We start from the raw sequence: 11,268 nt of genomic DNA, 5'->3' as shown, positions 1-11,268 counted from the left end.
CTTTCACAACCTCTAGGCTTATTGGAATGAAGAAAGAGGGCCAGAAAGCTCAGATGTGATAACCATACATGTTTAATTGCTTTCATTCAAAATCTGTAATATTTTTAATTTAACGATTTAAACAGTGTCTGAACATATTTTTTTCTTATAAAATTTCTAATGTGCTCTTCTGTCACTTTCCACCAGCAGTGCAACCACTCTCTCTTATGAACATATTGAAAACAAATCTTAATTAGGAAGAGTTTCCTTCAGATGTGAAAGGAAGTTTCAACATTTAAAAATGACTTATGTTAACTTTTGGATTAAAAGAATAAAGGAGGAAAAAAGAGCATATTATCATCTCAATAGTTTTAGAAAAAGATTTTGTAAAATATCCATTACTTTAAAATCAACTCATAGAAAATTAGTAGTAGAACTCTTTCACCAGGTAAAGAATTGTTATCCAAAATAAATTATAAACTATGTTTTTCTTTTAACTTCCAGGAAAAGGCTGTATTCTAAAACTGCTATGACTATTTAATATAACACTGTAGATCCCAGCAGTGCATAATAAAAAATGAGAGAGAGAAAGAGAGAGAGATTGAAAGAGAGAGACAGAGAGAGAGAGAGAGAGAGAAAGAAATGGAGAAAGGTATGTAAATGTGATAGAATGATACAAAAAATAACTATATTGATGAGATTTTTTTAAAAACCTTTTATTAAAGATTTTATTTTATTTATTTATTCATGAAAGACAAAGGGGCGGGGGAGAAAGAAGCAGAATCACAGGCAGGGGGAGAAGCAGGCTCCATTCAGGGAGCCCGATGTGGGACTCGATCCCAGGTCTCCAGGATCATGCCCTGGGCCGAAGGTGGTGCTGAACCGCTGAGCCACCCGGGCTGCTCCTGATGAGCTTTTTATTTTTATTTATTTATTTTTAATTTATTTTTTATTGGTGTTCAATTTACCAACATACAGAATAACCCCCAGTGCCCGTCACCCAATCACTCCCACCCCCCGCCCTCCTCCCCTTCTACTACCCCTAGTTCGTTTCCCAGAGTTAGCAGTCTTTACGTTCTGTCTCCCTTTCTGATACTTCCCACACATTTCTTCTCCCTTCCCTTCTATTCCCTTTCACTATTATTTATATTCCCCACATGAATGAGAACATATAATGTTTGTCCTTCTCCGACTGACTTACTTCACTCAGCATAATACCCTCCAGTTCCATCCACGTCGAAGCAAATGGTGGGTATTTGTCATTTCTAATGGCTGAGTAATATTCCATTGTATACATAAACCACATCTTCTTTATCCACTCATCTTCCTGCTTCTCCGGGACGGGGCTCTCCTGTCCTGGGGACACTCACCCCGGCCTCAGCCCGGCTCCTCGTGGGGCCCCTCCCCCTTGGAGGCCTTTTGTTTCTTTATTCTTTTTTTTTCCCGTGTTCCTACCTTGATAGAAGCCGAACTCTTGTCACGGTAGCGTTTCAGCTGTTCTCTCTTTAAATCTCAGGCCAAATTCATAGATTTTCAGGATGATTTGAAGGTTAACTAGGTAATTTGGTGGGGACAGGTGATTTGGGGACCCATCGAAAGATGACTGATGAGCTTTTTAAAGCTATTAACAACACAGAAATTTTATCAAAGATAAAACCTATTCAAATTGCTTTCCTAAACACAGACATCAACAATTTGAAAATTAGAGAACTACGAAGATGCGGAGGAGTAGGGTCCCCAAATCACCTGTCAGAATGGAAGGAGAGATAAAGAGCTTCCAAGACAGGCAGCAACTGAAAGAATATGTGACTTCCAAACCAGCTCTGCAAGAAATTTTAAGGGAGACTCTTAAAATTCCCCTTTAAGAAGAAGTTCAGTGGAACAATCCACAAAAACAATGACTGAATAGATATCATGATGACAATAAACTCCTATCTCTCAATAGTAACTCTGAATGTGAACGGGCTTAATGACCCCATCAAAAGGCACAGGGTTTCAGACTGGATAAAAAAGCAGGACCCATCTATTTGCTCTCTACGAGAGACTCATTTTAGACAGAAGGACACCTACAGCCTGAAAATAAAAGGTTGGAGAACCATTTACCATTCAAATGGCCCTCAAAAGAAGCAGGGGTAGCCATCCTTATTTAAGATAAACTAAAATTTACCCCGAAGACTGTAGTGAGAGATGAAGAGGGACACTATCTCATACTTAAAGGATCTAGCCAACAAGAGGACTTCACAATCCTCAATATATATGCCCTGAATGTGGGAGCTGCCAAATATATCAATCAATTAATAACCAAAGTTAAGAAATACTTAGATAAAAATACACTTATACTTGGTGACTTCAAAATGGAGCTTTCTACACTTGATAGGTCTTCTAAACACAACATCTCCAAAGAAACGAGAGCTTTAAATGATACACTGGACCAGGTGGATTTCACAGATATCTACAGAACTTTACATCCAAACTCAACTGAATACATATTCTTCTCAAGTGCACATGGAACTTTCTACAGAATAGACCACATACTGGGTCACAAATCGGGTCTGAACCGATACCAAAAGATTGGGATCATCCCCTGCATATTCTCAGACCATAATGCCTTGAAATTAGAACTAAATCACAACAAGAAGTTTGGAAGGACCTCAAACACGTGGAGGTTAAGATCCATCCTGCTAAAAGATGAAAGGGTCAACCAGGAAATTAAGGAAGAATTAAAAAGATTCATGGAAACTAATGAGAATGAAGATACAACCGTTCAAAATCTTTGGGATGCAGCAAAAGCAGTCCTGAGGGGGAAATACATCACAATACAAGCATCCATTTGAAAACTGGAAAGAACTCAAATACAAAAGCTAACCTTACACCTAAAGGAGCTAGAGAAAAAACAGCAAATAGATCCTACACCTAGCAAAAGAAGAGAATTAATAAAGATTCGAGCAGAACTGAATGAAATCGAGACCAGAAGAACTGTGGAACAGATCAACAGAACCAGGAGTTGGTTCTTTGAAAGAATTAATAAGATAGATAAACCATTAGCCAGCCTTATTAAAAAGAAGAGAGAGAAGACTCAAATTAACAAAATCATGGATGAGAAAGGAGAGATCACTACCAACACCAAGGAAATACAAACGATTTTAAAACATATTATGAACAGCTATATGCCAATAAATTAGGCAATCTAGAAGAAATGGACGCATTCCTGGAAAGCCACAAACTACCAAGACTGGAACAGGAAGAAAGAGAAAACCTGAACAGGCCAATAACCAGGGAGGAAATTGAAGCAGTCATCAAAAACCTCCCAAGACACAAGAGTCCAGGGCCAGATGGCTTCCCAGGGGAATTCTATCAAACGTTTAAAGAAGAAATCATACCTATTCTACGAAAGCTGTTTGGAAAGATAGAAAGAGATGGAGTACTTCCAAATTCGTTCTATGAGGCCAGCATCACCTTAAGTCCAAAACCAGACAAAGATCCCACCAAAAAGGAGAATTATAGACCAATATCCCTGATGAACATGGATGCAAAAATTCTCAACAAGATACTAGCCAATAGGATCCAACAGCACATAAAGAAAATTATTCACCACGACCAAGTAGGATTTATTCCCGGGACACAAGGTGGTTCAACACTTGTAAAACAATCAATGTGATTCATCATATCAGCAAGAGAAAACCAAGAACCATATGATCCTCTCATTAGATGCAGAGAAAGCATTTGACCAAATACAGCATCCATTCCTGATCAAAACTCTTCAGAGTGTAGGGGTAGAGGGAACATTCCTCAACATCTTAAAGGCCATCTATGAAAAGCCCACAGCAAATATCATTCTCAATGGGGAAGCACTGGGAGCCTTTCCCCTAAGATCAGGAACAAGACAGGGATGTCCACTCTCACCTACTGCTATTCAACATAGTACTGGAAGTCCTAGCCTCAGCAATCAGACAACAAAAAGACATTAAAGGCATTCAAATTGGCAAAGAAGAAGCCAAACTCTCCCTCTTCGCCGATGACATGATACTCTACATAGAAAACCCAAAAGCCTCCACCCCAAGATTGCTAGAACTCATACAGCAATTTGGTAGTGTGGCAGGATACAAAATCAATGCCCAGAAGTCAGTGGCATTTCTTCTATACACTAACAATGAGACTGAAGAAAGAGAAATTTAGGAGTCAGTCCCATTTACAATTGCACCCAAAAGAATAAGATACCTAGGAATAAACCTAACCAAAGAGGTAAAGGATCTATACCCTAAAAAGTATAGAACACTTCTGAAAGAAAGTGAGGAGGACACAAAGAGATGGAAAAATATTCCATGCTCATGGATTGGCAAAGTTAATATTGTGAAAATGTCAATGTTACCCAGGGCATATTACACGTTTAATGCAATCCCTATCAAAATACCATGGACTTTCTTCAGAGAGTTAGAACAAATTATTTTAAGATTTGTGTGGAATCAGAAAAGACCCCGAATAGCCAGGGGAATTTTAAAAAAGAAAACCATAGCTGGGGGCATCAGGATGCCAGATTTCAGGTTGTACTACAAAGCTGTGGTCATCAAGACAGTGTGGTACTGGCACAAAAACAGACACATAGATCAATGGAACAGAATAGAGAACCCAGAAGTGGACCCTGAACTTTATGGTCAACTAATATTCGATAAAGGAGGAAAGACTACCCATTGGAAGAAAGACAGTCTCTTCAATAAATGGTGCTGGGAAAATTGGACATCCACATGCAGAAGAATGAAACTAGACCATTCTCTTACACCATACACAAAGATAAACTCAAAATGGATGAAAGATCTAAATGTGAGACAAGATTCCATCAAAATCCTAGAGGAGAACACAGGCAACACCCTTTTTGAACTCGGCCACAGTAACTTCTTGCAAGATACATCCACGAAGGCAAAAGAAACAAAAGCAAAAATGCACTATTGGGACTTCATCAAGATAAGAAGCTTTTGCACAGCAAAGGATACAGTCAACAAAACTAAAAGACAACCTACAGAATGGGAGAAGATATTTGCAATGACATATCAGATAAGGGCTAGTTTCCAAGACCTATAAAGAACTTATTAAACTCAACACCAAAGAAACAAACAATCTAATCATGAAATGGGCAGAAGACACGAAGAGAAATCTCACAGAGGAAGACATAGATATAGTCAACATGCACATGAGAAAATGCTCTGCATCACTTGCCATCAAGGAAATACAAATCAAAACCACAATGAGATACCACCTCACACCAGTGAGAATGGGGAAAATTGACAAGACAGGAAACAACAAATGTTGGAGAGGATGCGGAGAAAAGGGAACCCTCTTACACTGTTGCTGGGAATGTGAACTGGTGCAGCCACTCTGGAAAACTGTGTGGAGGTTCCTCAAAGAGTTAAAAATAGACCTACCTTATGACCCAGCAATTGCAGTGTTGGGGATTTACCCCAAAGATACAGATGTAATGAAACGCAGGGACACCTGCACCCCGATGTTTCTAGCAGCAATGTCCACAATAGCCAAACTGTGGAAGGAGCCTCGGTGTCCATCGATAGATGAATGGATAAAGAAGATGTGGTTTATGTATACAATGGAATATTACTCAGCTATTAGAAATGACAAATACCCACCATTTGCTTCAACGTGGATGGAACTGGAGCGTATTATGCTGAGTGAAATAAGTCAATTGGAGTAAGTACTAACAGTGTATGTTCTCATTCATTTGGGGAATATAAATAATAGTGAAAGGGAATAGAAGGGAAGGGAGAAGAAATGGGTGGGAAATATCAGAGAGTTAGACGGCACATAAAAACTCCTAACTCTGGGAAACGAACTAGGGATGGTGGAAGGTGAAGGGGGTGGAGGGTAGGGATGAGTATGTGACAGGCCCTGAGGGGGGCACTTGACAGGCTGAGCACTGCGTGTTATTCTGTATGTTGGCAAATTGAACACCAATAAAAAATAAATTTATTATTAAAAAAACAATTTGAAAATTAAAATCTTAATGGATCTAATTGTTCCACAATTACAATAGCAAGAAAGAAATAAAAACCCAAAATACCAATTAATCTAGTAATTGATATGGAAGTATGTGAAGAAAATTTTAAAGCTGTTAAAGAGCATGAAATACATCCTAAAAAATACTAGACAAAACATTTTCATGGACAAGAAAAACATCAGTATCACAAAGAAGTCATTTTTCCCAAATTTGTCCCCTTGATAAACTCTGAGTTAAAATAACAAAAGAATTTACAAATGACCTAATATTTTGTCCTGAAATTCAGTATGATAATGAACTAATGATAGCAATGAACATTTCAAAAAGGAGAAGAAATATACCTAATAGACTGTGGTTTGACAACCTTGCTACTTTGCAATCATCTGTGTTTAGCAAATGATATTCCCTAAAATGGTCCTTCTGCACCACTTTCTTTGCCTGACACAGAACTGTTCTTCAACATATGACTCGAAAAATGTCTTCCAATTCTTCTCCTGGTCTACACTTTATTAAGAGTTCTTAATATTGTCTGTGCCAGGGACCTTTTTCAAAATAAGGTGAAGAATATGGACCTCTTTTAAAATAATGAATTTGAATATGCAAAATATTATATAAAAAATAAAAATAAATTGGTTAAATTAAAATTGAAAAATACTGTTTGTACTATATGTAATGGCTAAGATATAGAAAATAGGTAACTATCATTTTATCCACCTCAGCATTATTTGCTGTATTTTTCTTTCCATGTCATACAAAACTAATCTCTAAAGGATTTTTTAAAACTTACATGATATTCTATTGATGAAAGTAAAGACAATGGGAGAAAACCTCTGAAAAGCAGTTTTTCTTAAAATAAAAATTTTTAAATAAGGAAAATTGTTTATTTACAAAATAATTAAATTTCCATAGAAGTAATAAATATTTTATTTAAAATTTACTTCACTTTTACCATGACAGTGGTATTCATAAATCTGTAGGTGATATAGAAAGTCTTAGGCTATTTAAGTCAGATATATTGTAATAACATTGTAAATATCTACTTCACCAACATGCCCAATAAAGTATAAACTCTTTTGGGGAGAGAAGTGATTCTTTTACCTCTAAACCCTGTAGCACATAATACCTGGTTCATTACTGGTGCTACTGTTTGTTGAATCTATGAATTGATTACCCAATAAAAAAAGAAAGAAATTGCCTCACAAAATATTATTTGATAACACCTCTTAAATAAAACTATTCCTGGAAAACACAGTATATTTAGTTCTAATTTAAAATTAAATATTTTGAGTATAAAATACATATTATTTACTAGAGTCAGCATGTTTCACATTAGATCCCTAGAATGTATTAATTATATAACCAGAAGTTTGTATCTTCCAATGACCATCTCAGCATTTTCCCTGTCCTTTGACTTCTGGCAACCACCATTCTTTCTATTCCCTGCTTCTGTAAGATCTATCTTTTTAGATTTTACATGTAAGTGAAATCACAGAGCTTTTGTCTTGCTCTGTCTGGCTTACTTCATTTAGTATAATGTCCTCTAGGTTCATCCATGTTGTTTCAAATGGCAGGATTTCCTTCCTTCTTGTGACGGAATAATATTTGATATTGACATATGATATATAGGTGTAAGTAGAGATATAACACATTTTAATCCATTCATCTATCAACAGACTCAGGTTGTTTCCATATCTTGGCTATTGTGAATGATGCTGCAATGAACATAGGAGTGCAGATAATTATTTGATAGCCAGTTTTCATTCTCCTTAGGACATATATCCAGAAGTGTAATTGCTAGATCATAAGGTGACTGTATCCTTACCTTTCTGAGAAAGATTTTTCTTTCCATGAGGCTGTCCAATTTATGTTCAAGGACCCCCTTTATCCACATCTTCATCATTAATTTTAATGTGTTGTCTTTGTTAACAGTCATTCTCATAGGTGTGAGGTGATATTTCACTGTGGTTTTAGTTGACATTTCCTTAATGATGGTGTTGAGCATAGTTTCACATACCTTATGGTCATTTGTAATGAAAAAAATATCTCTTTAGTATTTTATACTTGAAATTTGCTAAGAGGGTAGATCTTAAATGTTCTTATCACATCCAAAAAAACAAAGGTAACTATGTGAAGTGATATACATGTTAATTGTAATTATCCTGATTATGGTATTCATTTCACAATGTTAATCAATATCAAATAGTCATGTTGTATACTTTAAATATATACACAACTCTTATGTGTCATTTATACCTCAATAAAGTTGAAAAATTAAATATTTTGAATGACTTTTCATATATGCTATATAAAATTAGATAAATATAAGCTGTCTTTCTATGAATGACACTTTTAACAACAATGATAAAACTACAGGAAAAGCTTATGGTGATTTTCTGAAAAATTTGAATTTGCTGCCATAAAATTAAACATGCAAAAATTCTTAAGTATTAAAAACTGATATTATCTTGAGACATAATCTTTTACAATTCTTGGGACTTGAAAATTTTTTCTTCCCTATATTGTCTCATAGGAGGAGAAAAAAATTATAATTCATGATCTACATTCTCATTTTTAAAAATTTTATTTATTTATTTTAGAGAGACAGTACTTGCAGGTGGGAGGAGGGAGAGGGAAGGAGTCTCAAACAGACTCCACACTGAGCACAGAGTGCCATATGGGACTGTATCTCAAGATCCTGAGATCACAACCTGAGCTGAAACCAAGAGTCAGATACTCAACCAACTGAGCCACCATTTTTAAAGATCAGGACATAGAACTTTCTATTCTAAGATTCTAAAGTTTTTAAGTCTGCTTTAATAATTGTACCTTGATTAAAAAAAAAAAAAAAAAAAGAAGGGATCCCTCGGTGGCGCAGCGGTTTAGCGCCTGCCTTTGGCCCAGGGTGCGATCCTGGAGACCCGGGATCGAATCCCACATCGGGCTCCCGGTGCATGGAGCCTGCTTCTCCCTCTGCCTGTGTCTCTGCCTCTCTCTCTCTCTCTCTCTCTCTCTGTGACTATCATAAATAAATAAAAATTAAAAAAAAAAGAAAAAGAAAAAAGAGTCACAAAATCTTGTGAATTCATGAGAAATGCTTATTTTTATTTTATTTTAATTATTGTTATAGAACTCATTTTAGAAGTACCAATATTTCTTTTTTTTTTTTTTTATGATAGTCACACAGAGAGAGAGAGAGAGAGGGGCAGAGACACAGGCAGAGGGAGAAGCAGGCTCCATGCACTGGGAGCCTGATGTGGGATTCGATCCCGGGTCTCTAGGATCGCGCCCTGGGCCAAAGGCAGAACGCCAAACCGCTGTGCCACCCAGGGATCCCCCAATATTTCTTAATTAAAAAGAACTGCATTTTTTCTATTCCAATTCTTTTTCTAATTATGTTTATAATTTTTAATTTAAAAAATTTAAATATAGTTGATATATGTTACACTAGTTCCAGGTAACAATGTAGTGATTCAACACCTTCATACATTACATTATGCTCACCACAAGTATTGCTACCATCTGTCATCATGCAGCACTATTACAATACCAGTGATTATTGTTTCCTATGCTATGCTAACCTTTTGTTCCCATGATGTATTCATTCCATAACTGGCAACCTGTATCTTCCACTCAGCCTTAGCCCATTCTGCCCATCTTCCCACTCCCCTCTGACAACCATCATTTTGTTCTCTGTATTTCCAAGTCTGGTTTAGCTGTTTATTTATGTGTTTTATTTTTTTAGATTCCACATGTAAGTGAGATCATGTGGTAAATGTCCTTCTCAGTTTGACATATTTCACTTAGCGTAATATTCTCTAGGTCCATCTCTGTTGTCACAGATGGCAGGATCTCCTCCTTTTTTAATGGCTGAATAGTATTCCATTATATATACACTGTAGCTTCTTTATCCATTCATCTGTGAATGGACACTTAAGTTGCTACATTTTGTGATGACCTGGAAGTATCAGAGAAAATACTGTATTTGGTGTCTCCTGCCTAGAGGGATTAGGAAATAGAGAGAAAGAGAAAACCAAATTATCCTTGTCAAGAAAGTTTTCACAATGATCAATATTACTTAATAAAAGTAACAAAGCTTATGGTGGCACCTGGGTCACTAAGTCATATAGGCATCCAAATCTTGATTTCAGCTCAGGTCATGATCTCAGGGTCCTGGGATTGAGTGCTGTATTGGGCTCCATGCTCAGCAGGGAGTCTGCTTGAGATTCTTCTCTCACTATTTTTCTGCCCCTCTCTGCCTGCTGTCTCTCTACCTCTAAAATTAATAAATAAATAATTTTTTTAAAGTAGCAAAACATAATACAAAAATCAAAGTATAGGTTTTGATTTCAGTTTCATAATCACTATAAATTAAATTATAATTCAATTTGTGACACTATGGCCAGCTATATATATATCTTGAATGTCTCTTATTGTGCACATTAGATTCTATAAAACTACTCTATTCTACTTTGTCACCTTTACTAACATTTAAAGAGAATTATTTATCTATTTATTTTTAAATGTATTATTTATTTATTTTTTAAAGATTATATTTATTTATTGAGGGAGAGAAAGAAAGAGAACACAAGTGAAGGAGAAGCAGAGGGAAAGGGGAAGCAGACTCCTCTCCAGGTGCAGAACCTGATGCAGAGTTAGGTCCCAGGACCCTGGGATCAAGACCTTAACCAAAGTCAGATACTTAACCAACTGAGCCACCTAGGTGCTCCTTCAAGAGAATGTTTTATAAACACATGCATTTAATGTGGTATATCCCAAATTTTCCCATAATATGGCCAAAATAATCAAGACCTACTTGGAATTCCATTTCCTTGTTTAATCTGGCACAGCTCTACTAAAACTACTCAGACACCTAGAAACTTCTGCAGCCATTTCAGCTATGATTTACACAATAGATTCAAGCCAATATTGTAGACCCCTTTTATCTTAGATGCACATCTGAGAGTGGATTCCTGTAGACTATTAAAAAAAGACTTCCAGCACCAACTATTTGTGTTATGTTTCACAAATAATAATACTTGGTCCAGTCCAATGGGTCAATAGTTATATTAGGATCTCTGTTAATGATAAAATGAACAAATTCTAAGAGAATGCTATAATTGAGTCACTAAAGCATTCAAAAATTCCTCTTTTTCCCAATAAATCTATTGAAAAGAAATTGAATAAAGCCCAAATACAACTAAAACCCAAATATAATATAATTTTTATTCACTAAGACAAGGACTCAGTGTTTCTCTGCATAATTTGCTTGCTCAAGATATAAAGCT

Source organism: Canis lupus, chromosome 8, assembly GCF_003254725.2.
Source record: "Canis lupus dingo isolate Sandy chromosome 8, ASM325472v2, whole genome shotgun sequence".
Lineage (NCBI taxonomy): Eukaryota > Metazoa > Chordata > Mammalia > Carnivora > Canidae > Canis > Canis lupus.
Note: the sequence above shows the minus strand (reverse complement) of the source record.